The sequence below is a fragment of the Malaya genurostris genome, unplaced genomic scaffold, assembly GCF_030247185.1.
Source record: "Malaya genurostris strain Urasoe2022 unplaced genomic scaffold, Malgen_1.1 HiC_scaffold_53, whole genome shotgun sequence".
Classification (NCBI taxonomy): Eukaryota; Metazoa; Arthropoda; class Insecta; order Diptera; family Culicidae; genus Malaya; species Malaya genurostris.
The window spans coordinates 33506-45371 of NW_026682685.1; the positions used below are offsets into that span (position 1 = coordinate 33506).

General features: G+C 37.5%; 1 pseudogene; it reads left to right on the forward strand.

Moving 5' to 3' along the window:
* The first annotated feature begins 2000 nt into the window (after positions 1–2000).
* On the forward strand, positions 2001–3071 carry LOC131440046 (serine protease snake-like; annotated as a pseudogene).
* Positions 3072–11866: the final 8795 nt, after the last annotated feature.

Here is an 11866-nt window from a genome sequence, read left to right on the forward strand (position 1 = left end):
TGCACCAAAAGATTACAATTCTCAAAAGGGAACTCATCAGAAAAATGGTCACAGGGAATTAGGAAATTTTTCCTTCACTTGCAGAATGGCTCGCTGGTAAACCTAACGCTACAGATACACTTTCAAGAAAATACAAATAGTACCACTTCACTTTAGCAGCAAATTTTTAAGCGTTAAGCGGTTTTAATAACATTGACATGAACTGTCCTAGAATACATTACTCTCGAATGAAATTAAAAAAAATTATACTATTTAACACATGGAAAACTTGTTTTACAATTAATTGATATATTCTTCTGCATACTTTCACTTACGATAAACGACCACTACGTAACTAACATAAATGACGTTCATTTACCATTGAAAATTTTCAATATGAAACGCTTCTGGTGAAATGAAAAGGTTTTTTGTTCTGCGTTTTGCTGTCTTCGTTCTCCTCCAAGTGACAGCATTTGAATACAACAATTTCGGTTACCTGAATGGTTATGACAAAATCAACGGATATGTTAGTTAAATCAACAACATTTTAGTTGAAACAACCAGGGCGTGAAACAACAATTGCAATATTGTAATTTTGTGATCTGCGGGTTCTCCGTGCAGGTACAAGAAATATACATTCTAGAACACTTTAATTTTGATATATTTGTGGTTATGTCATACAACAGGAAACTTTATCATAGAATGCTGATCGTATTTCCAACTGCATGTAGTAAAAATTATGTTGATACGAAAGGTACAACACGAGATATTCACAACCAAAAACTGATCACTCTTTCAGAGGGTAAATTTTGAAAAGGCGTCCCATAGTGAAGTAAGGCGTATTCACGTAAAAAAAAATGAGTATGTGATACCAATTTTGTCAGTTGAAGTTGAGTTGTTTCAGTTCTTATCGTTGTCCACTTACATTCCATCAATTCATCGCAGGTGTCCACAAAACTCGTTCATAACCGATTCAATCATCTCCAGGATGGTTTTAATTATGCAATTTGACAAATTCTCACACAGCATAATCGGATCAAGAATGAATCACAGCAGTGCGGCCTCCGCGGCTCAATCGGGAGGCCTGTCGCGTCGGTATGATTAAACTGGTCCACTAACCGGACAAAATGTGAATACTTGAAATTGCAGCATATGCGCCAACGACGACGACGACGACGATGACGAGTGACTCATCACCGTTCGAATCGATTCCATCCCCTTTGCCGAAATGATCGCAGAAAGAAAGGCAGAAAGAAAACCAAAACAAAAACGAAGCGATTCCGAACCGTTCTTGTTTACACGCGTTTTGATTGTTTCTTTCATCGCCGATTCATGTCCGTTTCGCGCTGTTCGTACTGACGAAGCACGTGACTCTCGCGCGCACAGGTTGCTACGATGGAGAAGAGAAAAAAGCTCACCTGTCACGAATCGTTCGTCCGCGTTCTTGTGGCGGTGTTTTGTCTGATCAGTCTGGTAGGGGGCGCACTCGTGGGGGTAAACCCTCCGGTCCGGTGAGCAGAAGGCGAGCAGCCAACCGAGTCACAGTTCGGTATGACGTCGATGACGATGATGACGCATTCAAAGTTCTGTGACTTTCATTGCCTACTGCCAGCGGTGTGACCGATGACGAAGAAAATATTTCGCGCGGCCACTGAACATGCGGGAGCTTTTCGGGTCTCTCAGCCCGGGGTGAACGCGGTGTGAGACGATGTGAATGTTTTCCGAATATCGAACTTTTCGAAATTTTCGGTAATCTGGTCAAATTGTCCTACGGAAACGATATATGACCGTATTGACTGAAGCAGACATTTTTGAAATACTTTCGCGATTGCACGTTCGTTGAGGTTGCCGAGCGGCGGGGATGAAGAGCTTTTGAAGTAGCCAATCATCATCATCATAGCATCTTAGGCATCGAATTGCGACAGGAGCTGGCTGGGTCCGGGTTTGAGTTCCGAAGAAGGGTGGGGGAGTGAAGGCGAACTAGAAGAGTTTACGCTTTACAGCAGCCCGAGCACCAAAACATGAATCATTCCATGTTGGTAATTTGACGAGTACTGAAGCGTTTCGAAAAACAAAAAGTGCAATCTCCGTTGGAAACAAGTTCATTCGCCGATTCAGCTCAGGATGTTCAGTGCATTCTTGCGTTTGGGAGCTACGTTGGCCGGCTGCATTGAACTGAGTGCCGGATTTCTGATGATGGAGTACCTGGTCGGTGGTTGGAAGACTAACGTAGGTCAGTTTCCTCATATGGCAGCTCTCGGGCGTCCGGAGGCCAACGGATCGATTGAGTGGTTCTGCGGTGGAACGTTGATCTCGCCGCAGTTCGTACTGACTGCAGCCCACTGTGCCAACAGTCGGATGCGGTAAGTGTTGTGAAACTGATCAGCCGAAAACCGTCATCAAGTTCAACAGTTCCTTTCCCACAGGGATCCCCCGCGTGTGATAAGACTCGGAGATTACGATCTGAGCACCGATGACGACAGTGACCATCAGGATGTGGAAATTTCCCAAATAGTGCATCATCCGGCCTACAACGGAGTGCAGGCTTACAACGACATCTCGTTGATCCGGCTTAACCGGAGTGTATCGTTGGGAAGGTTCGTGCAACCGGCGTGTTTGTGGCGATCGGACACGGCGCCCCCCTCCGAACGTCTCACCGCAATCGGTTGGGGACGACTTGGACATTGTGAGTATGAAATCTGAGGGTGCTGGGGCAAGTCTGTAAGACTGTAACTTGTTTTCACCTTCGATCACAGACGGAGATCAACCGACGGAACTGCACCAGGTTGATTTGCCGGTTATCGCGAACGACGAATGTAACCGTTTGATAGCGTCACCACGGACACGACGCTTCCGGCAGGGCATTCTACCGTCGCAAATCTGTGCCGGTGAAATGGCAGGCGGTAAGGACACCTGCGAGGGGGATTCCGGTGGGCCGCTGCAAGTTCGTTCCGGTGTTCCGGCCTGTCGGTTCGACATTGTCGGTATAACCTCGCTCGGAGGGGTCTGTGGAACCGCACGGAAACCGGGCATCTACACTCGGGTTTCACATTTTGTACCCTGGATCGAGTCGATTTTGAGGAAGCAATAAAGTCAACGCGTTCGCTCAGTGTTCTTTCTCTCATTGTTCGACTAAACAAAATAAAACCGTTTTTTTAAATAGAATTTACATTACATATATTTCTTGTTTTCTGCTTTCTGCTTGTTTTTACACATAATAAGTTAAAATATACATCATTTTTTTTTTAAATTTTTCTTCCTTGCCATTTCTGAGTTGTTTCATGGTTCCGCTCTCACTCAATCGCCATATTTGTTTTCCATCCACCGATTCTCTGTTTCGGCATCCCGGTCTTCTATCTACAGTGTGTGTAAGTGTGAGTGTGTTTTCAACTTTCCACTTTTCTGCTAAACCCGGAACAGTAATCTGGTTTTCCTTTTTTGTCCTTCTTCTACTGGATGTTTCCGCTATTTAAGTTGCCTTTAAAAATAGTACTGCCATTTAACTGCTTTTATTATTTCTCTTTTTTGTTTTTTTTTTGTTTTTATTTTTGCATGCATTTCGATTACCGAACAGTTCGAGGAGAGGTTCAAGTTTCTTCCGTTTCCTCCGGTGCTTTCGGCGTCCGGCACTCAGACGGACGTTTTGCTACTCTCTCACATGGGTCATTTTGGAAATCACAGAATTTGACTTTTATTCATTTTCTAGTTTTGGTTTTGACTTCTTCTTTTTTGTTTGTTTGTTTGTTTGTTTTTTTTTAACAGATTAATTTGAGATGTTTTTTTTTCTTTTACGCCGAATGTGTCCCTGTCCGTGCGTGATGTCGGGTGTGCGATTTGTGTATGTGTGTGTGTCTAAGCAGTACGTTGCAACTGAATGTTTAATTGAACGAATAAAGGTTTTTTTTCACTTGTTTACTGGAGGATTTTTCCTGTTGACTTGCTGAGATTCTGCGTTTTATTCTGTGTTATTTACTGGTTTTTAATTTGCATTTTGTGAGGCGCTGAGTGAGAAGTAGGCGTTGCATTGTTTTTTTTTGTTGTTTGTTTATTTTTCGGTTTGCATCAAAAAGCCACGTTGCGAGTTTCGATGTGTGAAGTGTAGTGATTTGTGGTTTGTGGTTACGTTACGTAAATAGTGCCTATCACTTTAACATATTCTTTCTGTCGCAGATCGACTTGATTTTGGAACAAACTGGAATTTGGAATCATTTTGGTTGTGGTCATGGTAAATAAAAGATAATAAGGTGTCCGGTTTTGAATCAGAGTCCGAAACAACATGCGGCAAACGAAACCGTATACAAAATTCCATCCGAATCAATAATTTCATAAAACCCAAAATCAGATCTTTGCGTAGAAAAAGTTCTCATAATCGATAAATCCATCGAAAACCAGGGGTTCTCAAATATGAACCAAATTCCATATTTTTGTGTGTTGAAGATATTGGGAAACGCAGACATTTTTTCCTAATGAAATTGCCATATGTATGAAATATCATACGCTGGGTCAACACAGTGGCCCTTATTCTGCGAGTCGAGTGAGGTGACTCGACAAATCTCACCTCGCTGTCACGTGACTGTAGTCACCCTATTCTACACTCAAATAAAAATTCACGTTCGATTCACTTGAAAAATCACATAGAATGGTTTCAAATGTCAAATTGAATATTTTACGTGACGAAAATGAATGTTATACGAACATCCCTTAAAAAGAATAGAGTCATCACATAAGGTTTACGTGAATTTCCAGTGTGAAAAACTCGATTTTGAAAATGGCGAGCAGTGGCCCCCGAAAAGTAAGTAGTGTAAATATTTGCGAGAAAAGTTATTTAATTACAATTTTTTACTCCATCGACCGGATCATTCCAGTATGAAAGTTTCCATGTGTTCAACTGGACCGAGTGCCTGCGTGAGTCCGGAGTTTACCCGCTCCTACCGAATGCTTCAAACAGGCCGTCGCACAGTGATGCCAAGGTGGCAGAAATCCAAAAAATAAATTTATTTTTTTCTTGCACTGCATTAATTTTTTTGAATTCTCAGATAAGTGAAGGATTACAGTTTAAAGTATAAAAATTTTTGAATAAGAAACAATCTCTCCATATCCTCTCAAAGATAGGGTATTGTAAACTTTGATTTCATCCTTCCATACAAAATATATGGCGCAATGATGGTGTTTTGCGATTAGAGTTCTATATAGGTATGAAAGGGCTGCCACTGTTAAATAATATTTGATTTTATAGCATTTTTTCTCTACTTTTCGAAAACCACTATGCGATCCTGCACATCTCTGCACCTTGAAGGTTATTTTCAATCGTTTGCGGGGTCGACAATAAAAATCACAAAAACAAGGGCTATACTTCTGTAAATGAAGTCGGTGCGAGTGAAATTTAAATACACTGAAGTCTTTTTCTATGCGAGTTTACGTACCGCATAAAAAAACGCATATAAAAAACCGCATAACTCTGAAACTTTGCATTAAAAAAACCGCATAACTCTGAAACTTCGCATAAAAAAATCGCAGAAGGGAAACCGCATAACTCTGAAAATTCGCATAAAAAAAACCGCATAACTCTGAATCTTCGCATAAAAAAACCGTATAAAAAAGACCGCTAAAATAAGACCCTAGTGTAAACGGCTATATTATAAATAAAATCAACATTTTTGTAACATACATACATTCTGCTAAGTTTCATGATTTTCAGTGAGAGTGTCATTGCAGTACCGGTTTTCAAAATATAGTCCAACGTTATGTAATACTTACTGTCATCTTCCTGGTAATACTCGGATACCACATTTAAAAAAATTCCAATCAAGGGGAACGTGCCATTTGAGCCAATTTGTTCTGATTCCAGATTCGATGAATGAATCGATCCAATCTTTGGTGGTGTCGTGGTTTTTTAAACTGACCTGACAAGTTATGCGCCACATTTAAAATTTTCGAAACATGGAGTCTTGCATTGTCATGAATTAAAATTCTATTCCATGCAATGCTCTGTCCAAACGCAACAAGTGTAATATGTGATGGTGTCACCTAATTTGAGTAGCTTATAATAAATAGCACCTAGTCGATCCCACCACATGCAGTTTTTTTTGTTGACCGGAACTTTCTTGTAGTCCATATAAAAAATTTCTAAATTTGAACCGTGAAAACCACTTTATACATGCTTGCTCAGCGTCATTTTTCATTTTACATTGATTGATAAGAAATTTTAACATAAAAAAATCCACTATTAATAATAAACCGATAGTATTCAATCAAATTCTGTTTTGTACTTTTTTTGTTGAAAAGTTTGTGTTCTTTCATAAAATCGAGTCGAAAAACTTAAAAAATGCAAAATGCAGAACATTTTCCAAAAATCAATATTTTAGTGAAAAACAAAATAAAACACTTTTTCGTTTGTTACTCTCCCATCTATACTCATAGTGCAATAAACGTCGTCAGCTGTAAGTTACATCATATCAGAAAATAAAAATATAAAGATAAGCCCTTTTGGAGAAAATTGATGTTTTCAAGGTACAAGGAAAAAGTTTTTTTTTAATGTATACATTTTCCACACAGGTTTAATCATTATCTGAAACATTAGTGAAAACTCCAAATCAATCACGAAATAAAAAAAAAACACCCAAGTTAATTTATTAAAAAAGTCGTCATTTTCCGGTCCGTAGCGAATGCATCATGTCACTTTTAGGTGGATCGAATATTTTTTCATAAATTATCAAGATGGAAATATATTCAGAGACCTCAAATTATTATTAAAAAATCATCCAGCTGACGTTTATCGACGAATTTATGGTTTTTGCCAACTTTTGTATGGAGAGGCATCACTGTGCGTCGGTAGAAGCTAGAGACACTGGAACCATGTAATGCGACTTCAACCTGCATCGGTAGTGTTGTGGGAGTTCTTGGATCTCGACTTCGGCTTCGGTTGGACGGCAGTGACAACATAAACGATTTCTGGAGGCTTGTCGATTTGAGATACCACGACGTTATTAGTTGCTTTTTAAGCCATTGGAATTATATGACAATTTTCTGAAATAAATGTTTTATATTTCATGGCATTTTTCATTTCATAGATTTATATCAAAATCTGGAATCTCCCTTTCGACTTCAACCAATATAAAAAATAATAATTTTCTGGTATCTAAATTTGATATGAATTGATAGATAAATGTGATATGAACAGTACATTACATTTTACCTATGAAACACGTAACTTTTACTGGATTATGCATTAAACAGCTTTTAAATGCCAGTCCATTAAAAGCTACGTGAAAAGTAGGGTGGAAAATATTCACATAACTTTTCACGTAACTATAATATGATTATTATTTTGAGTGTACGAGTCGACTCGGGTGACGTGAGAGGTTCAGTCCATGGTGAGTGAGAAGATGTACCTCAAACAACAAACAATTCATTTCCCAAACGTCAAAACAATTGAAGAATCGCCTGTTGTGAGGTAAATAAATTATTTATTTCGATTGAAACTTATTCAATGAAAATCTTTATATTTTTGCAGGGTTTGTTATTTGCATGCGTTATTCTAATATAAGAAATAATCTGAGTGCACTAATATAACAAATACGTTAGTGCATGCTCGCGATAAATATTCCAGCATCAAAAATGATTTGGAACAAAGTTGAAATTTGTCTAATGGGCCGTGGAAGCCGCTGATAGTTCCTGCCAAAATATATTTGATTAGTTTCCTTCATGAATTTGGTTACGATGGCCGATGGCTCGATTTTACTACGTGTTTCGATAAACTGATAGCCGGTGACGCTGTGAAAAATTAAAAAAGCAAATTGTTGCAAAACACAACCGCACTTATTAGCGTATCAAGTTGATTGTCGTATGTTGGTGAAGTACGCTTCCGACGATGGCTTGCAATTAAATATCGGTTCTGACAGATCAAGCGGGAGTTGTAACCGCCAAATCAGCTAATTCGATAAGTTAAATGTAGGTATTATTTGAGTTGACATGAAAAACTTCAACTGTCTGAAAGTGGTTTACAGAAAAAAGATTGCTTCATGTATTTTTTACACAAACAAAAAAATTTACTCCTAGATTCGGAAAGGTGAACGAACTTATGAATGATATAGGGCACAGCCGAACATCTTTCGGTTAGACGAAATAATACTAATGATCTTGATATTAATAATCATACAAAAGTATTCCAAAATTATTTATGAATAAAATGATAAGATCGTGTAGTAACATAGTGTGCTGTTAAATTGAATCTAGATCAAAATGGTTTTTGATTCACAAGGTCAAATGTTTAATAAAACCACATTAGGACTCATTTTGCATGAATACTTTTGAATTGATTTCCACAAAAGTTGGATATAATGAAAAGTCTCATGGTTCAATATAGCCTGCTATTGTATCGCATCCGGATCTATGTTCCGTTCTAAAAGACAATGTAAAAAAGCAGTCTTTAATCTTAATATATCAATATCAAAGTACGCCTAGTTTGGCTTCTCCGCGTCGTTTGGTGTGTGTGTGTCCAAATCTCACTATTGTGACTTTGAGAAAATTGAGTGACAATATTTGTCACACACACAGACATTTGCTCAGATCTTCGAGCTGAATCGAATGGTATATGGAATTCGGTTGAAAGGCCCATTTTCACATTGATTGTATAGCCCTTAAATATGTGAGAAAGGCAAAAATTATAAACCTGTAACCGCATTATTTTCACCAGTTACTAAGTTATTCCGTACGTTATTATGCCATATAAAGTTCACATAAAACAGTTGGCGATGAGTTACATGAGTTGTTTTTCAATGACCAATTAGAACTTTAGGTGTTTTATCATTAAAACATAAATTACAATTGGCAATAATTATGCAGTGTATTTAAAAATTCAAAATAAGATTCATTGAATTTACTTCCCTCTAAAATTAACAATTATCATGGCATAAATTGTAAATTCTCTGCAATTTTGTTCTCAGTTTTCCTTCTCAAGCGTGTGTATGTGATATAAAGTAGAAGTGTGAATTTAACACACATTTTAGTTGATAGGTTCAATCATTTTTTTAGATTTTATTCAATTTTTGAATATAAAAAGGTAATCATTTTTTTTATTTCCGATATAGAACCCAAAATCTTTTTTCGAATCAAATCCTTATACGTTATAGCATAAATCTTTTTCTTTAAAATATCTTTTCGTATTAAACCTACTGATATCGACTTGAAACTCCAAGATTTCTGAGTCGGCTTTAAAAGTGATCACATAGCCATTCTGTATGAGAAAGGCAAAAATATACCAAACTTGACTATCACAAATAGGCGAACAAGGATAGTCAGGTATAACTACAAAGCTTATCAATAGAATTCAATGGCAATACATAATACATTCTATTTTGTTGGGACATTGCAAATAACAAAATTGAATTGATAGCCGTTTTTTATGCATAACAAAATGGGAATAGTTAATATTCCTCCTCTCAGAATATCCAGTCAAATATGTTATTTGACTTGATTTAGCCGATTTAGGCAAGCGATTCCGATGGAGCGCATATTTTGAGAATAGCTAAAAAGATTAACAATTTCGGTTTTTCTGCCTAAAAGAAAACAATTAAATCTTTTTTCGTATATTGTTCACCTTTTTATAGCAGAAATTTGGAAAATCTCGATTTTTCGTTTTGTATTTCTGCTGTCACTTAACTAACAGGTATCGACTCTAAAACTCACCCCCGGTGACTTTTGTCACCCAGATTCGACTGCAGGAATACGGTGAGAGTTCATCCTGGTGACTTTTGTCACTTCATTCGACTGTCAGAATCGCGTGACTCGGGTGACTCGACTTATCTCACCTCACTCGACTCGCAGAATAAGGGCTAGTATCAAAAAAAGGCGGGTGGGTAATGTCAGAGACATAACTGGATGTCGTGAATACGAAAACAACTGACATGTTCCTTAACACTTCCGAATTTCAATTAGGTGATCAATTGTATGAATTATGCAAGCACTCCCCTTTTTCACTTTTTTCGCAAAAACAAAGAAGGCTTCACTTGATCTAGATTACTGTGAATTTCACACAGCGAAAAGTGCAAAAATCAAATCAAACAGTTCTAGATTTCCACTAAACTGAGGATACTTTCCTTCGATTTGCGAACAACAAATCCGAATAGTTCTTAAGAAAACTTTTAGAGCCATTAGAACGGCTGATTTCGTGTAATGCTCTCCACCGTTGCTTTTTCATCCATGCAAATGACTGGCAGCTGTGACGTAATCGCTCTTGTCGGAAGCGAAACTACCTTTGCAAACGGCACAAAATACATCTGCTCGCATTGGCGATAGAATCCAAACTGATTAAATTTTTGTTGGGAGCCTTCTTTTACGTGATTTCGTTTGTAGCTTTTTCACTAATGGGCGGTCCTAACGGCTATAAAAATAGCCGCATACAGAATTTTAATGTCGATTATTTCATTTCGGATTTGCATTTCATTGAAAGAAACTATCAGGATGCGATTCATTCCTGCCTTTCAGAAGGATCAAATTGAGGAACTCACTACGATATTAAACACTGTTCGGAACATTTTCTCGAACGATTTCTTGTACAGCAGCAGATATTTTGTTCTCTTCCTCAGAACGCGTTCTGATTGGCTGGTGTTGACATGGGTCAAATGAGACAGGTTTTTCAATAGTGTACTATTGAAATACTTCAATGCTGTTGCTATACACGTTTAAGTTGAAAAAATTCGATTCTGTTGGTAGTTAGATTATATAAATCCTTCCACAGATCACTGAGCTATGAGCTTTCAAAATACGAGAAAGGCAAACGCGCCATATGAATTAGCCTTTTTGATACTCGTTTATACCAAACATTTAAGAAAAGTTTAATTTTGAACTATTTGAGATTATGTCACACAACTGAAAATTTTATCATAAAATTGTGATCATATTTCCGATTGCATGTAGCAAAAATTATGTTGATTCGTTAGATACAACAAGAGATATTCACGATCAAAAACTTATCACTCTCTCAGAGGGTATATTTTGAAAAGGCGCCTCATAGTAAAGTAAGTCGTATTCACGACAAAATTTGTTTCTATCCATCTAGTGCTGAATTTATACCTTTCTCATACAATTCTATAAGAACAAAAAAGTGTGTTTGAGTGCACACTAGCTTAACATTTTCAATTCAAAAACTACAAGCTCCATGTAGTTGTTCGAGCCATTGTTCTAATGATCTACAATCAAACAGTTCAATCAATCGTCACACTTTTGAATCCGCTATTGCACGAGAGTCTGCCTAGATTTATCTTGATTCGAAACCAACACCGAACATTGTTTGTTTTATAGCCGACAAAATTACACCAATATCCCAAATGTATGCAATTATATCTTTGCACATCAGCTTCTCTTCGTCAAGCTTGTGTTCAAGTTTTGTATGCAAGCAGTGATTTTTATAGCGTTAGGTTTCTCTACCATTCTGCGATTTCGGTTGAAGCGATAAACTTCTTCTCATTATCAATCGAGTTCATCTTATATAAATTATAAATTAATCTTACGCACTCAACATTTACCCTGGGGTAGTTGTCAATTTCAATTTTTGTCAAATTTGTCAACGAAACGACATAACATGGAATTTCATCGGAGCTTGCATGACACAAGATGGCACTTTTTGCCTTACTGTCTAGCAACAACCTACTGCAGCGCCCTTAGCAAATTTTCCTTCGAATTTGCTAGTATTGTAGAAAAAGTAGGAAATTGTGAAGGAAACTCTCATATCAGCGTAGCCGCAACCTTCATGTATAAACTTTGTTATAGAAGCGTGCACATTTTCGAGCATTAGTCATCGCAACGATGTTTAAGAAACTTTGTTATAAAACCATAAACTGTTCCGGGCATTAGTCAGCGCAGCAATGTTTGTAAAAACAAAGCTATT